The following is a 20,612-nucleotide window of genomic DNA, read 5'->3' as shown; positions in this document are numbered from 1 at the left end:
GAGAGGAGCTCACAAAACTTCAGTGGACTGTTCTTCCTCATGCACCCTACAGCCCCGATCTCGCACCGTCGGATTTCCATATGTTTGGCCCAATGAAGGACGCAATCCGTGGGAGGCACTACGCGGATGATGAAGAAGTTATTGATGCAGTACGACGTTGGCTCCGACATCGACCAGTGGAATGGTACCGTGCAGGCATACAGGCCCTCATTTCAAGGTGGCGTAAGGCCGTAGCATTGAATGGAGATTACGTTGAAAAATAGTGTTGTGTAGCTAAAAGATTGGGGAATAACCTGGTGTATTTCAATGCTGAATAAAAAAAAAACCTGTTTCAGAAAAAAAAAATGTGTTGCATTACTTATTGAACTGCCCTCGTACTATTGTCCTATCTGAAACAAAACCTATTTCAGTACTCAAGTATCCGATCTACAACTAAATCGTTATACACGTTGAATCACCTAAAATTTGCACCCCAAATATTGTGGAAATAGGAATTGCTATTGATGTGCTGTTTTCACAGAATGGATTGTAGAAAGATGTTCATATTGTTAGCCAATAAACCAATTGTATTAATACTTATAAAGTGTGCTTTTTATGAAAACATACATTTTTGTATGGAACAATGCCTATTAACATTAACACACTGGAAGTGGAGTAAATTAGAATGTCAGTGGCGTTTGTACGTTTGTTGCAGGATTCTCGTGCTAGTCTTTTACGAGATACCGTATTTCTGACAGTTTCCACACCGACACTTGTGCCATACAACCTGCGTATTTTCTAGGTACGATGATGTTATGTTTGCTTACACTGTACTTGTGTGTTGCTTGAGTGAACTCGACTTGCCAGTCAGTGTCCGACAGTACAAGAAGTGGGTCGTCAGTGGACAATGATATTTACCAATGCATAAAAAGCCCACATGCTCATGCTGTATGGAGAGTGAAGGAAGGAGGCAGTTCGTTCTTGTACAATGAATGCGGCAAGATATCCCAATAGACGTCAACCACCTCGGCAACTATCTATCAAACTCTTCAATCAGTTACGTGAGAGTGGTAGTGTAACACCTAGACAACGCAACAGAAGGAAGCAAGTGACGACAGAAGGGGGGGCAAATTAATATTGTTGCTGCTGTTGCAGTTGATCCTCACGTTGGTTCCCGCCCACTCAGACGAGGAAGTGGCATGAGTCGGGCCAGTGTCCTACACATACTCCATCGACATAGGTTCCATACCTATCACATCTCTCTCTCTATCAAGAGCTGCATGGAAAAGAGTAGGAGCACCGCGTTCTGCAGATCGGAATGAAGACAGGATACTCCAGATGCATCATGTATCTTGTGATGAAGCCAAATTTTCAAAGCATGCTCAAGTAACCGCGGAAACATGCACTAATGGTCTGTTCACCATGCCCTTTGGCTTCGTCAGGTAGTACTTCAGCGACCGTGGAGTGCAAACGTACGTTAGAGGACAGTGAGCCGACAACTAATAGGCCCTTTTTTCATAGACGGAACACTGAACACGCACAAGTATCGCAGCCTGCTAACAGATCATCTCCCACGGATGCTAGAAAACGTCCTTCAACAGGCTAGGAGGAACCCGTAGTACCAACATTGTGGCTGACTACGCCATTGTGCAGACGTGCTACATCACGTCTTGACGAACTTTTTCCAAATCGTTGGATTGGACGCAGAGGAGCTCTACCTTGGCCGGCCCGTTGCCCGAATTTGACGTTTGTAGACATTCATCTGTGGAAAAAGCTGAAAGACGCTATCTGCAAGGACACGCTGTCTACAACTACACCCGATGACATGCACTGACGTATTACTGCAGCCTGCTAGGACATCTGCGCTGAGACGCAAGCACGTGTGGAGCAGTCGTTCCATACTAGGCTGGAAGCCTGTATTGACGCTGCCGGTGGTCATTTTGAACACAATTGGCGATAGTCAGTAGTCTCGTTACTGGTCATAATCCGTTTAACTTGTGAGTATCCTACCACAGGTATTGTACAATTGTCGGTGTTGAAGCTTGTCAAAATATGATGTCACCTGAAGGATTCGCACTAGAATCCTGCATCAAACACCATCGACATTCTAATTTATATTAATGTCAAGAGGAATTGTTCCATTTAAAAAGTGTGTATTTGTACAAAGAATACACTTTCTAAGTATTATTACAATCTGTTGATTGGTTAACAGTACGAGCCCCTGACTACGAATCCATTCTGTGAAAACCGCACATCAATAGCACTTCCCATTTCCGCAATATTTGCGGTGCAAGTTTTATGATTCGCCCTGTATATGTCATTTGCTAGCGTTTAGGAGATGTATGTCGGAGCTTCCTGACTGGTCAGAGAATAGTTATGAATGCAGTGTGATGTACCTAGCGTCCAAAAATTTACGCATGATCGGGAAAAGGGGGAAATGGAAAGGTATACTGAGAAAAACAAACGGTTAATTTCAGCTGCAAATTATTTGTGGCCACCACAAGCTTCAGGAATGATAACGTTTTACTTCTCTTTAATTTCCTTCTATTACTCTACAGTTTCGGGCTGTGAAGCAATTTCCAAGTATTCGTAAGTATGAAAGCATACCCTCCTTTTACTTGACTTTATGTGAGATTACCATACTGCTTTTAAACCCTGGAGTTTTACCCTTTTAAACTGAATTGACCAAGATGTAAGTAAACGCTATCTGACTGTGATGTTTAAAAGTTCTGAGCCGCAACAACACTCGTAAAACTCAACGGAAGAAAAGTGGACTACCAAGACAAAACTGATTCTTGAATCAACATCGTAGACGTTATATATCTGCTGACTCTGTATGAAAATAAAATAATATCTTACCGATAACATTCGTGCAGTGCAGTTACATTTGCCATCTGTCGTGTCAATAACGTGATTGTTGAGTAAACCCATCTGGATATATGGAACTGGTGAAAGGTTCATTAAACAAAGACCAGGTAGGTGTATACTAAAATGCAATATAATGATCAAAGTTCCTATACAGGACAATGCTTTATGAGTAAACACATTTCAAACGACCATGTGCTTCTACAAATTACCGGATTAAAGAACCAAAAGAAAATTATAAAATAATATTATTAATTCCTGAAAGATCTTCTCACGAATGAAAGAGCACTGAAATAAATCACTTGAAATTTTGGATGATTAAATTGGAAGTCGATATTCATCAACACATGCTATGAAGAAATTGAAAGCTCGAACAAAAACCTAATCTTGTCACGCCAAATATGACTGCAAAACGTATCAGGGATAGGAACCAAAATCTTTGTAATCTCAGATCCCAAGTAATGTACAGTCAGGCAAATGCAGTACAAAGGTGCAAGGCAAACAACAATCTCATCATAATCCAGAACGATGACTGTTGAATTTTTCCATTCCACCATCTAAAGACAAAGCATCTACACTTCAAGGAAAATGGGCAAGCACAGTTCTCACAGTACCAGAATCAGCAGAAGAGTCGTGTGTCGATTTGTGCTCTGGCCACGAGGTTTAAAAACCGAAAAATGATCAGTTACTCTTTTGACAACATGCAGCTGTTCATCACGCCATCACCAGCCAAACAGTGTTCATCATCTAGAGACGGCCGATTAAAAAGTTTATTTTAATAACTGACTGGTTTTACTGACTGTTTTTACTAATTGATCATCATAAACGGATCGCTGTTACCTCTCTACGATGCTGCTTAAAATTACAAAACATAGTCCTCCAATATGCCACAAGCGTCGAGATAAAGAAACTCATCGCGCCTCAATTTGTACATACTGGCTGGACACGAGTTATGATAAAGGGAAGGACAATAAAATAGACACCTAGGATTATGGAGTGTCTCTTGTGGTTTTGATTCTGTATATGGTACCTCAAACTTATGACTAACAGATAAAAAGTCGTGAACGCACAATAATTACACGCATACTGCAGAAGTAGATGTCCTCGGGGGAGCAGAGCAGCTTAAATCACTAGATAAAGGCGAGGCATCGGGTCCAGATTGTGTACCAATCAGGTTCCTTTCAGAGCATGCTGATACATTAGCTCCACACGTTTCAATCACATACAAGCGTTCGCTCGTCGAAAACTCCGTACCTAAAGACTGGAAAGTTGCAAGAGTCACCAAAGAAAGGAAATAGGAGTAATCCATTTAATTAGATCATATCACTAACATCGATTTCCAGTAGGATTTTGGAAGATACACTGCGTTCGAAAGTTATGAATTATCTCGAAGAAAACGATTTATTGACAAACAGTCAAATCGTATTAAGAAAATATCGTTCTTGTGAAACACAACTACCTCCTCATTCTCACGAAGTAATGCTATCGACAAGAGGTGTCAAATTGATACTCTATTTTTAGATTTCCAGCAGTCTGTAACACTTTTCCTCACTAGAGACTTAGAATCAGATTGCATGCCCATGGAGTATCGCATCAGTTGTGATTTCCTGTTAGAGAGGTCACAGTTCGTAGTAACTGATGGAAAGTCGTCGAGTAAAATAGAAGTAATAGCTGGCGTTCCCGAAAAAAGTGCTATAGGCTCTCTGCTGTTCCTGATCTACATAAACTATATAGAACACAGCCTGAGCAGTCCTCGTACGTTGTTTGCAGATGATGCTATTATTTACCGTTCTATAAAATCATAACGTGTTTTGCGTCGACTACTGTGGGAGTCAGCACCGACACAAACAAGTAAGGAGAGAAGTTGCGACGGACGATGGCAGGAACCCAAATTGATCCGTTCATAACGCTTTCCAGTTTAATAGAACATTTATTGCTTCCAGTTCCTCCTACAAGCAATTACATTTACTCTCTATTACCACTCGGAGAACGCAGGCTAAGTATCGTTTTCTATTACACAGTACTGATACTCTCGAAGACTGCGACCAAAGTGGACCGAACAGCGATGGGCAGCTGGTTAGATCAGCGGTGACAGCTGGGGCTGCCTGCTCCTTCCATCGGCGCGCGGATCAGCACCTCCTTGATGGCTTATCGAGGTGCTGCGTTGATTGGTGTGCAGTTCATGCTTTAGGACTGCACAAAACGATCAAAAACAATTGCAAAATGATTTAGACAAGATATCTGTCTGGCGCGAAAAGTGGCAATTGACTGTAAATAACGAAAAGTGTGAGGTCATCAACATGAGTGCTGAAAGAAATCCGCTTAATTTCGGCTACACGATAAATCACACGAATCCAAAGGCTGTAAATTCAAATAGATACTTAGGAACTACAATTACTAAGAACTTAAATTCGAACGATCACATACATAGTGTTGTGCGGAAAGCAAACCAAAGACTGCGGTGTATTGGCAAAAGACGTAGAGAATATAACAGGTCTAGTAAAGAGACTGCCTATATAACACTTGTCCGCCCTCGTCTGGAGTACTGCTGTGCGGTATGGGATCCGCATTAGATGGGACTGACGGAGGACATCGAAGAAATTGAAAGAAAGCCAGCCAGTTTCGTATAATCGTGAAATAGGCGAGAGGGTGCTAATGACTTACTACGTGAGTTGGGGTGGCAATCATTTAAGCAAAGCCGTTTTTCGTAGCGGCAGGATCTTCTCGTAAAATTTCAGTCACCTACTTTCTCCTCCGATTGCGAATATATTCTGTTGGTGTCCACCTTCGTAAGGAGAAATGATACCATGATAAAATAAGAGAAATAGAAGCTTGCACAGAAAGATTTAACGCTCGTTTTTACCACGCACGGTTCCAGAGTGGAACGGTAGAGAAATAGCTTGAAGGTAATTCGATGAATCCTCACCCAGGCATGTAATCGTGAACTGCAGAGTAATCATGTAGATGTAGATATAGTAGGTGTTGCTCGTAATTTTGGATACATGGATATTTAACGATATTTAACAGCATAAATTCAGAACATGAGCCTGAAAGGATTCCATTTCTACCGTCATCTACATTTCCTGCTTATTTAGATCTAAATTCATCCTGAGTCGTGTTGCAGAGGCTGCTCTGTGCCTTTTCATCACATAATGCGCTATCTGTTAAAATGATGACTTGAACAACATTTCTACTTGGTGTAGTGAATGACAGCTCTCTTTAAATGTGGACAAATGTAAGCTAATGCCAACAACAAAGGCAAAGAACGTCCTTGAGTACGGCACACAGTGTGAGTATTTAAGGGTAATACTAAGAAGCGATATGAAATGACACTGCTATGTAACACCAGTGTTAGGAGAGAGGGTGATGATGATGAGGATGATGATCTTTGGTTTGTGGGGCGCTCAACCGGGCGGTCATCAGCTCCCGTACAAAGTCCCAATTTTTACGCAGTCCAATTTAGCCACTGTCACGGATGATGATGATGATGATGGTGATGGTGCTGATGATGTTGATGACAACACATACACCCAGTTCCCGGGCAGAGAAGAATCCTCAACCCCACCGGGAATCGAACCCGGGACCCCGTGATCTAGAGGCTAGCCACTAGACCACGAGTGCGGACTGGGAGAGTATAATCGAACGGAAAACTTAAATTTTTTGGAAATATTCTGGGAAAGGGCAACCCAAATGTAAATGATACCGTATACAAGATCTGATGTGACTAATTCTGGATTAGTGTCCAGTGTCTGAAGTCCTTATCAAGTAGGCATTGAACAAATTCACATACACGTTGCTAGGATCGTAACTCGACTTCACAGACCATATAAAAGTGTAACAGAAATACTTGGAAAAATTAAATGGGACTCCCTGGAAAAAAGACGGCGTACTTCTCGCGAAATCTAATTGAGTAAATTTAGAGAAACTGCATTCGAAGAAAACTGGGACCATTAAGTTGTCACCAACGTGTGTCTGGCGTGGGGCTCCTGAGAATACTGTAAGACAGCGCAGAGCGTTTACAGAAGCAGGTAGATAATACGATGCACCCTCCACCATGCACTGTACTGTGACTTCTGGATTATTTATCAAGATGTTTGGGATATTTTTTTTTCAAGATCCAGTTGGTCATGAAATTAAAACCACACTGAAAATCCGATAAAGCTTTGAAAAGATGTGTTACGCAGTGTCTAGTACTCCGATCGACTGCGCCACCTCGCACTTTTTCAGTTCTGAGCGCATTGTGAGCACTTAAAGATGCTTGGAACAATAGAGACTCCCATCAAGTGTGAAATGCGTGCTGCGATTCGATATTTCCAAGCTGAGGGGATCCTCCTGATTTCATGCAGCCCCCATAACGTAACTGCCATGTATGACAGCAAAGTTTGGCTATTGTGCAGGAACTTTCAAGCTGGAAACACAGAGGTTCCAGAAGCAGGCGGTCAGTGTAGGAAGCGAGTGTCATCCGATAAGGTTGTTCAGCAAGCGTGTCAGGCGATTAGAGACAATCATGTGCGAAGGGCAATTCAGAATAAGTGCAGAGTAATGTTGTTATCAGACAATGTCTTTCTTTACGACGATGCTCGGTCGCGCATTGTAGCCACAACAAAGACCCTCCGGCAGCGTTTTCGACAGGCAGTGTTTGATCATCCACCATACCACCTGAACTTGGCTCCCTCTGATCTCTTTGCTCACATGAACAGCTGGCTATGAGGTTAGCATTTTTCCACACACAACGAGCTAGAGACCAACATAGAGAATTGACGGAAAGCACATTTTACTGTCTTCTATGACGAAGGTACAATGCTACGAAAAATGTTTGTCGGAGCGGCGACTGTGTACAGAAGTAGCTGTAAGGTGTAGCTTAATATTGCAAATAAAACATTTTTGATTTTCACTGTGGTTTCCATTTCACGACCCATCTGACCTTGAAAAGAAAAAATGCCCAAAAAGAAAAAAAAATAGCCCTCGGAAATATCACATATTTCAATAATACGTATTGAAGGTGATGTTGTTAGGATTGTGAAATTCTGTGACACAGCAGTAAGATGTCGTAACAAGCATATGTCTGCTTAATAAACGTCTTTAAACTACGAGGTGCATTCAAGTTCTAAGGCCTCCGATTTTTTTTCTCCGGACTGGAAAGAGATAGAAACATGGGTATTGTTTTAAAATGAGGCCTCGTTCATTGTCAATACGTCCCAGAGATGGAAGCACCGTACGGCAGATGGAATTTTACCGTCAGCGGCGAGAATGAGAACTGTTTTAAATACTTAAAATGGCGACGTTTTCCTTACTTGAACAGCGTGCAATCATTCGTTTTCTGAATTTGTGTGATATGAAACCAATTGAAATTCATCGACAGTTGAAGGAGACATGTGGTGATGGAGTTACGGATGTGTCTAAAGTGCGTTCGTGGGTGCGACAGTTTAATGAAGGCAGAACATCGTGTGACAACAAACCGAAACAACCTCGGGCTCGCAAAAGCCGGTCTGACGACATGATCGAGAAAGTGGAGAGAATTGTTTTGGGGGTCGCCGAATGACTGTTGAACAGATCGCCTCCATAGTTGGCATTTCTGTGGGTTCTGTGCACACAATCCTGCATGACGACCTGAAAATGCGAAAAGTGTCATCCAGGTGGGTGCCACGAATGCTGATGGACGACCACATGGCTGCCCGTGTGGCATGTTGCCAAGCAATGTTGACGCGCAATGACAGCATGAATGGGACTTTCTTTTCATCGGTTGTGACAATGGATGAGACGTGGATGCCATTTTTCAATCCAGAAACAAAGCGCCAGTCAGCTCAATGGAAGCACACAGATTCACCGCCACCAAAAAAATTTCGGGTAGCCGCCAGTGCTGAAAAAATGATGGTGTCCATGTTCTGGGACAGCGAGGGCGTAATCCTTACCCACTGCGTTCCAAAGGGCACTACAGTAACAGGTGCATCCTACGAAAATGTTCTGAAGAACAAATTCCTTCCTGCACTGCAACAAAAACGTCCGGGAAGGGCTGCGCGTGTGCTGTTTCACCACGACAACGCATCCGCACATCGAGCTAACGTTACGCAACAGTTTCTTCGTGATAACAACTTTGAAGTGATTCCTCATGCTCCCTACTCACCTGACCTGGCTCCTAGTGACTTTTGGCTTTTTCCAACAATGAAAGACACTCTCCGTGGCCTCACATTCACCAGCCGTGCTGCTATTGCCTCAGCGATTTTCCAGTGGTCAAAACAGACTCCTAAAGAAGCCTTCGCCGCTGCCATGGAATCACGGCGTCAGCGTTGTGAAAAATGTGTACGTTTGCAGGGCAATTACGTCGAGAAGTAACGCCAGTTTCATCGATTTCGGGTGAGTAGTTAATTAGAAAAAAAATCGGAGCGCTTAGAACTTGAATGCACCTCGTAACACGTGTTGGTAGCTCATTTCTCCTTTATTTCACATATCCTCAAAGACAAAACGCCGTGCTGCATTTGGAGTACGTTACTGTGACGCGTGCGCGTAGTGTCAAGTTCACGTAGTTAGTGACGGAGAAAGGCGAGGGTGAAACCTGTTACCGGCGCATACGCCGCTCCTCTCCAATAGCTTCAAAGGGCCCGCAATGCTTGAAGCTCCCATCCGACGGACGTTCCACCGTCAATACTGTCACGACCACACCTTCCCCCTCCAATTTCTGCTCCATGACAGGCCGCAGAGAGGTATCAGATTCGACCCCGTACACTGGTGTACAGTCTACTGCAAGTATATGCCTACCACTAAATCTTCTCCCGGTGCCTGTTCAGCACTGGGATTCGAACTGGAATCTTACGCCATTACATAAACATAAGCTCTGAAAAAATTGTAATAGTGCTCTCAGTTTTAATGTCAGTAATTGAAGGACAGATGATAGTCAACTGTCAAAATTCATCTCCAAATGTGTTGCGGAGAGTAGTCCAGCAGGCACACATATTTGTGTTAAAAAAATATTATACAGCTCCCCTCCCTTCCACTTCTGGTCAAATTCTGCTAATGAATTTCTTTGTGATGGTAAAAATCTTCTGAATTACTAGGCTGCCCCGTATTCATCTTCACATTCGTTGTTTCGACACCACTTCCGGGGTATTCTACATGACGTCTCCGGAAAGTTGAATACCGTCAGCGTGCAACACCCGCGGACAGCAGAAGACTCCTGAAGAAGACCATGCGGAAGAATAAAAACTGTCAGGTCTTCGAGAGGTCTGAATGGGAATATGCTACATTCTGCTACTAACATGTTCTGTTATTGTAAGTGTTCGGTTTTACTGATGGGACAAGCCCTTGATTCTAGGAACCTTAATTTTTACTTCGGACATACATATCGTTGCCGATACATGTCATGTAGAAGTAGCTTTCACTGAATGAACTGCTAATGTGAAGTTTGTTTGTCCTTCTGAAGAAGACAGGTTTAAATCCGTCGGAATCGTAGTCAAGGGTATTTGAAAACCACCATTTACTACAACTGGTTGGCGGTCTTTTATTCCTGCTGTCTCTGTACTTTTGGACTTATGAATCAATTATTTCTATAAGGGGCCATCAAAAAGTTTCCGTTTGAGGGCATTGCTGCAGCGCATATGCAATGTATCTCAACTTCAATTCGAGTGTATAATCATGGTCATTTAGGACAAAGGAGTTTCCAGTAAAAGTAGGGTTACATCAAGGGTCTGCGTTTAGTCCCCACCTCTTTCACCTGATTATGGATGTGCTGGTGAAAGATGTGAAGAAGGAAGCGCCGTGGAATACGATGTTTGCGGATGATGTGGTTCTTTGCGAGCAGAGCATTGGCAGACTTCAGGAAAAGCTGGAGTATTGGAGGAAGGCACTAGGAGAAAGAGGGATGAAAGTTAGCAGGACAAAGAATATTTAGCACTGAAGGATATGCAGATGAAGTCTTGCAAGATCCAGAATGATGAGCTGAAATCGGTCTGCAAATTTAAATACCTGGGGTCGTACATACAGAGGGACGGAGGACTGGAAAGCGAGATACAACACCGAATAAATTGCGGTTGGAACAACTGGAGGAAAATGAGTGGAGTGTTGTGTGACAAGAAGGTGAGCATTTGGTTGAAAGAGAAACTGTACAAGTCGGTGGCCAATCACAGTAGCCCAGGAAAGGAAGATGGAAGTGGCGGAAATGAGGATGCTGAGGTTGACGTGTGGGGTAACAAGGAAGGACAGGATTAGAAATGAATTTGTTAGAGGAGCTGTGAAAGTGGTACCCATGCAGAAAAAGATACAAGTGAGTAGACTAAGGTGGTACGGACACTTACAGAGAAAAGGGGAAGAGTATATCGGAAACAGAGTTAAAGATATAAAGATTGAAGGAGCCAGAAGAAGAGGAAGACAGAAGATGAGGTGGAAGGATAAGATATCCGGGGAGCTAAGGGAGAAAGGATGGAAGAAGGAAGAGGCAATGGATAGAGTACTATGGAGGAGAAGGATCCAGAAGAGCAACGCCAGCCCTACGTGACGTGGGAATGGCGATAATAAAGAAGAAGAAGAAGCCTGGTCATTTAGGCAAGGGATTAATGTGGCAATGGTATCTTCTCGACGTGCGTGAGGTAAATGTGGAAATGTGAACTATGGCGGCATTATTAGCAAGTGTTTCCAAATGTGACCAAAGTGCTGTATTTTTTTTTCTCGGCTGCAGAAGTAAAAACGCTAGTAGACATCCACTAAGAATGTGCGTGGGGCACAAAGTCTATCGAAAACCGGAACAACTGCTAGAAGTCTATCGAAAACCGGAAAAACTGCGAGAAGGGTTGCTGCTGCCCTCATAATAACGGCACGTCCCCATATCGAAATGACGTAAAGCAGAAGTTATACCAACACATGTGGAAGACATTCAAGTAGCCGCTCTACAGTTCTGATATCTCCGTAAGTATTTATCACGCCATCGGTCCCTAGTAAAATTGCCTCGAAGGGTCGACCATTCGTGTAGGATGGAAATGTGCAGCAGGCAGTTACGGACTACTTCACGTGGCAGGACGCGGTGTTTTATCAAATGTGTTGCGTCGGTGGGTTGCCTCAATACCCACGGTGATTTTCCTGATCGGAATATCGATTCTGCACTATATGGCCTTCGAACGGAAACGTTTTGATCGCTCTTTATATTCTTACGACAATTTGGTCGCTTCTACCTTGTGAGTTTTTGTACATTTCAGTATTGCCTTGCTCTGTCTTAGAAAAGATAAATGATGCGAGTTCAGGTAACAAGTCGTCTCATCATTAAAGACCTGTACTAGAAACACGCTCTAATATAATACTAAAGACGGTCAAGATGAAATTATTAGAATCAGACTGTTCATCGAGGATAAAGTACCTTGACAGACATTCAGGCCATTTACTGCCTCTGTGGTATACATAATATAATAGTGAGTCAAAGAAAAACTTAAATTTGTAATAACAAATCGAAATTTCATGCCATTATCCTGTAAGTTGGTAAGCGTGCTGCAAACAGCGTGCAGAATGGCCTGTTGATGGCAGCATAGTGTAGATGCACAAATACCTTCGCAGTATCAGTATAAAGATGGCCGCCGCCCCACTTGTGACTTGCACCAGGGAGAACAGCGTTCTGTTATTCGGTTTTTGCGTAGTGAAGGTTTGAAACCTAATGAAATTCGTCGACGAATGAAGGTTCAGTACGGTGATGCATGTTTGTCACAGCAGCAAGTCTACGAATGGAGTAGGAAGTTCGCAAATGGTGCGACTTCAGTGGAAGGTGCTCCTCGTCCAGGTCAGGCACAACGAGTTGCGGCTCCAGAGAAAATTGCAGCAGTTGAAGCCATAGTGAAGGAAAACCGCCGAGTGACACTGAATGACATTGCAGCATGTTTACAGATTAGTCACAGGTCAGCACACCACATTGTGGATGATGTGTTCCAGTTTCATAAAGTGTCTGCTAGATGGGTGCCACAGCAGCTGACTCCTGAAATGAGAGAACGACGTGTTGATGCTTGTGAAGAACTTCTTCGGCATTTTGAACGAGAAAGTGATGGCTTCCTTGCAAGAATCGTTACTGGTGACGAAACCTAGGGTTCACTTCCACCAACCGGAAACGAAGAGAGCGAGCAAGGAATGGCGCCATTCCTCATCACCGAAACCAAAAAAGTTTCGAACAGAACCATCAGCAGGGAAGGTTATGCTGACTCTCTTTTGGGACAAAAAAGGTGTCATTTTGGAGCATTACATGCCTAGAGGAACCACTGTTACCAGTGCATCATACACAGATCTCCTAAAAAATCATCTGCGACCTGCAATCAAATCAAAGCGACGTGGATTGCTGTCAGCAGGTGTAGTTTTGCAACATAACAATGCAAAGCCCCACACTGCCCGTACAACAGTTGCAGCAATCACAAACCTGCATTTTGAGTGTCCTCCACCATACTCAGCAGACCTTGCCCCAACTGATTTCCATATGTTTGGACCACTCAAAGACACAATGGGAGGAAAGAAATTCCGTTCTGATGAAGAGGTACGCCACGCGGTGCATGTGTGGTTGCGCGAACTACCGAAAGAATTTTTTTCTAAAGGAATTTATGGACTCTGTAAGCGCTGGAGGACTTGCATTGAGCGTGGGGGAGATTATGTTGAAAGGTGTTACAGCTTTGTACCACTTCTGCACAATAAATAATATTTAAAAAAATATTTAAGGTCTTCATTTGACTCACCTTCGTATTTACTCGTATTGTGCCCATGCTACCTCAACATTGCTAGATTGAATAAAATGTTCGAATTAACATTATCAACACTAAGGAGGATTTTCACTAATTTACTTCAACCCTAGTTTGCTCTTAGATATGATACATGTTAATTTTATAAATAATTGAAAAATACGATTTTTTTACCAAAATCTAACCCATAAAAAACTATGTACATTGGAAACAAAGCTCGGCATCAGTCTGAAGAACTAAGTAAAGAAGTAAAAGGAAAGAACAAAAACAAGTGTAACTTCGAATATACGCTAGGCTTTACGCACCAAATACCAAATACTCGAAGGGCTTGAGAATTTTTCTATGGTTGTTAAGCTACACAAAGTCACATACATCTGCAGTGACTATTGCTGCTATCCACGAATCCTTTTTAAATAAGGAGCTTCGTAGCGAGTCGTGTATTCGCCGCCTGCTGTCCCCGGGTAGTAATGCAGGGCCGGTTAACTACGTGACTTTACGGCGAGAAGAATGTCCGCGCTAATGCGTTTCGGTCGCGAGGGAATCATCAGGAGCTGCGAGCAGCCCGAACTACGGGTCAAAGCTCTCTCCTCTCAGCTGAGCATTAGGCGAACTTTCTCCGCGCTGCGGCACTCTAATTCACTCCGTAACGAAATGGATCCGCGCCTTAAAGTTTCCTCGAAAGTCCCAGCTGCATGCGCAGAAGAGCCTCCAATAAATGCACCTCGTGAGATACACGTAGAAAAAAGGCTAGCGAGTGTTGATAAGCGAAGGAACTTCACCTTCTTGACTAATTCGCGATGAAAAATAATTTTTAAGATCTTCCTAATAAAAGGAATTTCAGAAAACCTTGCTTCTTTTGTGTATCTCATACATTGTGGCAACTAGACGTCCCTAATAATTAATAGCGTAACAAAAACAAACAGATTACTGTTACAATAATTAAATATACTGAAGAAAATTATTCAAATACATATCTCTTGGTTAAAAATAGCTAAAATGTAGAGGATCTTAGTGTTCTAAAAATCGTTAGAAGAGAAAAATTTTGTCTGTCGATTAATTTGTTACACAAAGGCTGCACAGAAACACGGATACACTGCGAGAGGTGCATCCTTGAACACAAATCCAGATGTTAGCCAAGCCTGCAGGTTGCACTATTGTATCTGACCACGAATGGCGGCTGTGCATAGTCCTCGACAAAACGCAAATGTTAGCCGTGAGTCGTGGTCAGAATAGCGTTATGCCTAATTGTAAGTGCATTATGTGAGAGATAAGTGAATGTGAACGTGGGCAAATAGTTGGTCGTCGTATAGTGTGCGCTTTCGTCAACAAGGTTGCCGAAGTGTTCTGTGTTTCAGAAGACAGTGTATCGAAGACTTACACTGCACACAGGAAAAGCGGAAAAGTACCACCCGCTAATTCACAAAGCGGGTGGAAGAATGTGTTGCCTGATCGTCATAGATGATTATTAAAGAGAATTCTGACGAAAAATAAAAGGGCGACGGCTGCAAAACTCACTGCACAACTGAATTGTTGGATGCATCGAAGGTATGATATAACCAACAAGGGATTGATATACCTGTTCAAATATTCCATCCTGATTATTTTTTATTTTCATTAATACCATCATCTTAAATAATCAGTGGCTTCGTGAATTTCGGAAAGATGGGATAATTGATAGCAGATTTGGTAATGCTTGGTATATTCGAAAAGCCATTCCTTTTACAGGATAAGCAGATGTACATTTTCTGTCAGTAATCCTCATCAAAATTCAAACTAATAGCAATTTAAATAGTTAACTTCACAAGATACATGATGTTAAAGAACCTAACTGACTTCTAACTAAAGAAGAAGGGAGTTTAGTACTTAGTTTGATCATGGACGGCAATAGGAAGCATGGATATCCCAGTCCACATAACACACGGCTCAAACCAATCCATTTTAAATCAGAACTCCTGCTTGTAATTGCAGCAATGGGAAAATAAATTCGTCCGACACGAATGCAGCTGATTACACCGCCAACGCATTGCATCAGCCAACAGCTAGTAGTGATTTCACCAACAGATTTGCAGCAATGTGAACACCGCACCGACGAGCGCTCAGCCGATCAGAAATGAGACAGACACACGAGTGAATGGGCTCACAGCTCAAAGCAGCTGTCTAGTTGGATGCCGCGAGACAAGTCACATGTTGGCAACCTGCGAGTCCACAGAGATACACAAAACAGTGCAGCTTCCACACCAGCAAACCCAAGCGCGCACTTCCTTGGATAACACATAATAGCGTCGTGTAAATGTATCAGCGAAACGAGTCGAGGAGAAAAGATGATGCATTTCATCCTCCAGATTTCACCCACAGTCTTTGGTGTTATGTGGCAGTAGAACTAAATGAGACGTTAGTCTTAATGAAAATGAGAAAAAATCTGGGTGGAGTATTGGGGCAAGTACACTAATCTTAAGTTGCTTACATCATTCCTTCGATGCATCTAAAGGAAACACATGATTCTGTTTTTTTTCCGTCTCATCTCTTATAGTTTAGATCGCTGTGTCACACTACCCTGTGTGACTCTGTTAATTTGTCTGTAAATTACATCAGAAATTAGTTAACTCTGCTCTTATATTTTCCTCTCATGTGTTTATATTGATCTCTTAGTCGTTTATAACTAATTACTTTATTCTAAAAGCTCTTGCGTTTCTTTTCTGTATTCACCTAAAGAAAATTTTAATTTATCGTTTCGCTTTACATTTTCTATGTATGTGGCTTTGGTTGTAAGAAGCAGCTGAGCTGCAAAAACCTCTCGTAATGAAAGCGATCTCTGAAAAACGTACCGATCAACGTGAGCAGTGCTGAGTGAGCAGATTTCCTGAGAGTATCTTGGGTTGTACATAGGGGAAGGTATTTTCGGTGTGTTTAACATCTCGAAGGATATGACGTTTTATAGTCTGAAAGTCAGTTACCCGCTGAAAGTATGACCACAGACAGTTAATTTTCCACTGCGAGCTCACAGATTAAAGTCAGAATACGTCACAAAATAGGTTATTGAGTCATGAATTATAAGGCATAGTAGTCCATTTGCAGGGATGGCTAGAGGAAAAATGTAAGGATGTAGAAGCATATGTCACTAGGGATAAGACAGACACTGCCTACAGGAAAATTAAAGAGACCGTTGGAGAAAAGAAAACGATCTGCATGGCTATCAAGAGCTCAGATGGAAAACAAGTCCTAAGCAAAGACGGAAAAGCAGAAACGTGGAAGGAATGTATAAAGGGTTAAAACGTCCCCTTAGAAAAATTATAAATTACTGTGCTGGTAAACCTCTTACGTTATTTGATTTTCAAACAGCTGAGCAAAACAATGTGCTCATAAATTTCTCTCTTTACTTATTCTGATCATCAATAAACTGACACACCATATTTTTAGCGCAACGCAATCTGAGTTTCAATAATCCCTACAAAAGAATGGCCCTGACTAACAATAACCTATACCTTTCATGAATTACTTAGCTCACAAAAATCTTCCTTACTCGAACTACCGCAATACAGCGAGCGCCAATACTGCCAGCTAAATATAAGATTCTAACTACGGAAGGCACTAACTACTGATAGCCATAGTCAGCAAATGAAAGATTTTGATAGAGAACATTTACCTTAATAATGTTCAAAAGTCATAATATATGTATCAGTTCATGACATCCAGTCTAACAAATTTCCTTTTACTGGCGGACACACGTCCAGATCGTCCGCTCTCAAAATTCTGCCATCTCTCTCCCCACATCCACCACTGCTGGCGGCTCACCTCCAACTGCACAACGCTACGCGCTGTTCACATCCAACTGCCCAACACTACAATAGCGAATATTGCAACAATGCCAACCAGCCACAGATTGCCCACAGCACAGTCAGCAATTTCATACAGAGCGCTACGTGGCGTTACCAACGTAACAGCCTACTTACAGGGTCTAAAAACGGCGGTGTACTGGAGGGCAATATTACCGAAATAGAAGAGGACATAGATGAAGATGAAATGGGAGATATCATACTGCGTGAAGAATGTGACGGAACACTGAAAGACCTAAGTAGAAAAAAGTCCCCGGGACTAGACAACATTCCATTAGAACTACTGATAGCGTTGGGAGAGCCACCCACGACAAAACTCTTCCATCTGGTGAACAAGATGTATGAGAGAGGCGAAATACCTTCAGACTTCAAGAAGAATATAATAATTCCGATCCCAAAGAAAGCAGCTGTTGACAGGTGTGAAAATTACCGAACTATCAGTTTAATAAGTCATGGCTGCAAAATACTGACACGAATTCTTTGCAAACGAATGGAGAAACTGATAGAAGCCAACCTCGAGGAAGATCAATTTGGATTCCGTTTTAATACTGGAACACGCAAAGCAATACTGACCCTACGACTTATCTTAGACAATAGTTTAAGGAAACGTAAACCTACGTTTATAGCATTTGTAGACTTAGAAAAAGCTTTTGACTATGTTGATTGGAATACTCTTAAAATTCTAAAGGTGGCAGGAGCAAAATACGGGGAGAGAAAGGCTACTTACAATTCGTACGGAAACCAGATGGAAGTTACTGGAGTAGAAGGGCATGAAAGGGAAGCAGTGGTTGAGAAGGGAGTGAGACAGGGTTGTAGCCTATCCACGATGTTATTCAGTATATGTATTGATCAAGCAGTAAAGGGGAAAAAAAGAAAAATTTGAAGTAGGAATTAAAATCCATGGAGAAGAAATAAGAACTTTGAGGTTCGCCGATGACACTGTAATTCTGTCAGAGACAGTAATGGACCTGGAAGAGCAGCTGAACGGAATCGACAGTATCTTAGAAGCAGAGTATAAGATGAACGTCAAAAAAAGCAAAACAAGGATAATGGAATGTAGTCTAATTAAATCAGGTGATGCTGAGGGAATTAAATCAAGAAATGAGACACTTAAAGTAGTAGATGAGTGTTGCTATTTTGGGAGCAAAATAAGTGCCGATGGTCGAAGTAGGGAGAATATAAAATGTAGACTGTCTATGGCAAGGAAAGCGTTTCTGAAGAAGAGAAGTTTGTTAACTTCGAGTATAGATTTAAGTGTCAGGAAGTCTTTTCTGAAAGTATTCGTATGAAGTGTAGCCATGTATGGAAGTGAAACATGGACGATAAACAGTGTAGACAAGACGAAAAATGTGGTGCTACAGAAGAATGCTGGAGATTGGATGGGTAGATATCCCAACTAATGAGGAGTTACTGAACAGAACTGGGGAGAAGAGAAATTTGTGACACAGCTTGACTAAAAGAAGCGATCGGTTGATAAGACACGTTCTGAAACATCAAGGGATCACCAATTTAGCACTGGAGGGAAGCGTGGAGGGTAAAAATCGTAGAGAGAGACCAAGAAATGAATATACTAAGTAGATTTAGAAGGATGTAGGATACAGTAGTTATTCGTAAATGAAGAAGCTTGCACAGGATGGAGTAGTATGGAGAACTGCAACAAACCAGTCTCTGGACTGAAGACCATAACAACAGTCCTCCTGCAAGCTTAAGCAGATAAGGCCTGGAACTTACTTTAATTAAGTGAATCCGTATTGTTCCAGAGACCTTTCGAAGTCTCAAACGTCAGCGACATATATATGCAGAATAAAGTGACAAATACAAATTTTTACCAATCCGAGGATATGAACAAGGGCCCGTCTCTCGTTCGAAGCTGAGGAGTTATTCCAGTACAGTTGGGGAGCCTCTATACCACTGTTCGAGTTTAGGGGGAAATAGCAGGTAGGCTGAAGCGCGAACGGGATGCAGTGCTAGTACAATTGTGCAAAACCACTGCGCCAGAGTGGCGTAGTAGTTAGCGCATCTGTTCAAATGGCTCTGAGCACTATGGGACTTAACATCTGCGGTCATCAGTCCCCTAGACTTAGAACTACTTAAACCTAACTAACATAAGGACATCACACACATCCATGCCCGAGGCAGGATTCGAACCTGAGACCGTAGCAGCAGCGCGGTTCCGGACTGGAGCGCCTAGAAACCCTCGGTCATAGTGGAAGGCTTAGCGCATCTGTCTATTGAACAGGAGACCCGTTCGAATCCCAGATTTGGTGCAAATTTTCGTTCGTCGCTTCAGTCTGCACAAATACTTTGCAGATGTTTGAGTCTTGGAAAGGTCTCTTTAACCATCTAATTTCATCTGATTAAAATAAGTTTCAGCCCTTATCTGCATAAGCTTACAAGCGGACTACTATGCCTTATAATCAATAAATTCATGGCTCAATAAAATGTTTTGTAATGCAATCTGAATTTGAGAATGAAACTGAAATAGTCAAAGTAGCACACGCAATAAATCGTGCGATTATCGCGCATTTAGTAAATGACAGGTATAGTTTGTACAACTGCACATGAAATGTGAAAATCACTCATAATATCCAATGAAAACTATGTACACATGTAGTCCTTAAAGCTGAAAACAGTGCAATGGAATCCTGGCCTTTGATTGCGATTTCAGTGGTTTAACATACAAATGGTTAATTGCTGATAACTCCTCTCATTTCAGTAATGACATGACTCGAAAGATTAAATGTGTATGAACTATGCTGTCTGGAAGTTATTTCAAGGCTTCACGAACACGCATGAACATACTGTAGGAAACTCTGCGAGTGCTACTCTGCATTATGGAACCAGCTCAGGATTTACTTTTAGATCAGAAGGTTATACGTGCAAAGAGCGGAATATAGCTATTAATATGGGAAAGCCATGTTCGAAATGAGTTGTTTGATTATCTACACCATTTGTAATCATCAAATCGGCAAGAGAGGAATTATAGCAACAGGTGAGCACAAGATGGCATCAAACAAGGAATGCACAATAAATACGTACAAATATGCAGTAGATACGTAGAAAGCATAAGTAACAGCAAAGTCAAATGAGTTACCTGTATGCTTTCATATGAAACAACAGTGGACCCAAGCCATATGGGATTCATAACACACGTGTGACGAAGTGGCAGACTGAATACTTAGGACTGAATGTCTACAACACAATCCAATGGCCAGCTTCCAACTCACGAAAAGCGCAAAAATTC

The sequence above is a fragment of the Schistocerca serialis genome, chromosome 1, assembly GCF_023864345.2.
Source record: "Schistocerca serialis cubense isolate TAMUIC-IGC-003099 chromosome 1, iqSchSeri2.2, whole genome shotgun sequence".
Classification (NCBI taxonomy): domain Eukaryota; kingdom Metazoa; phylum Arthropoda; class Insecta; order Orthoptera; family Acrididae; genus Schistocerca; species Schistocerca serialis.
The sequence above is the reverse complement of the archived record's forward strand: the minus strand, read 5'-3'. Positions refer to the sequence as shown.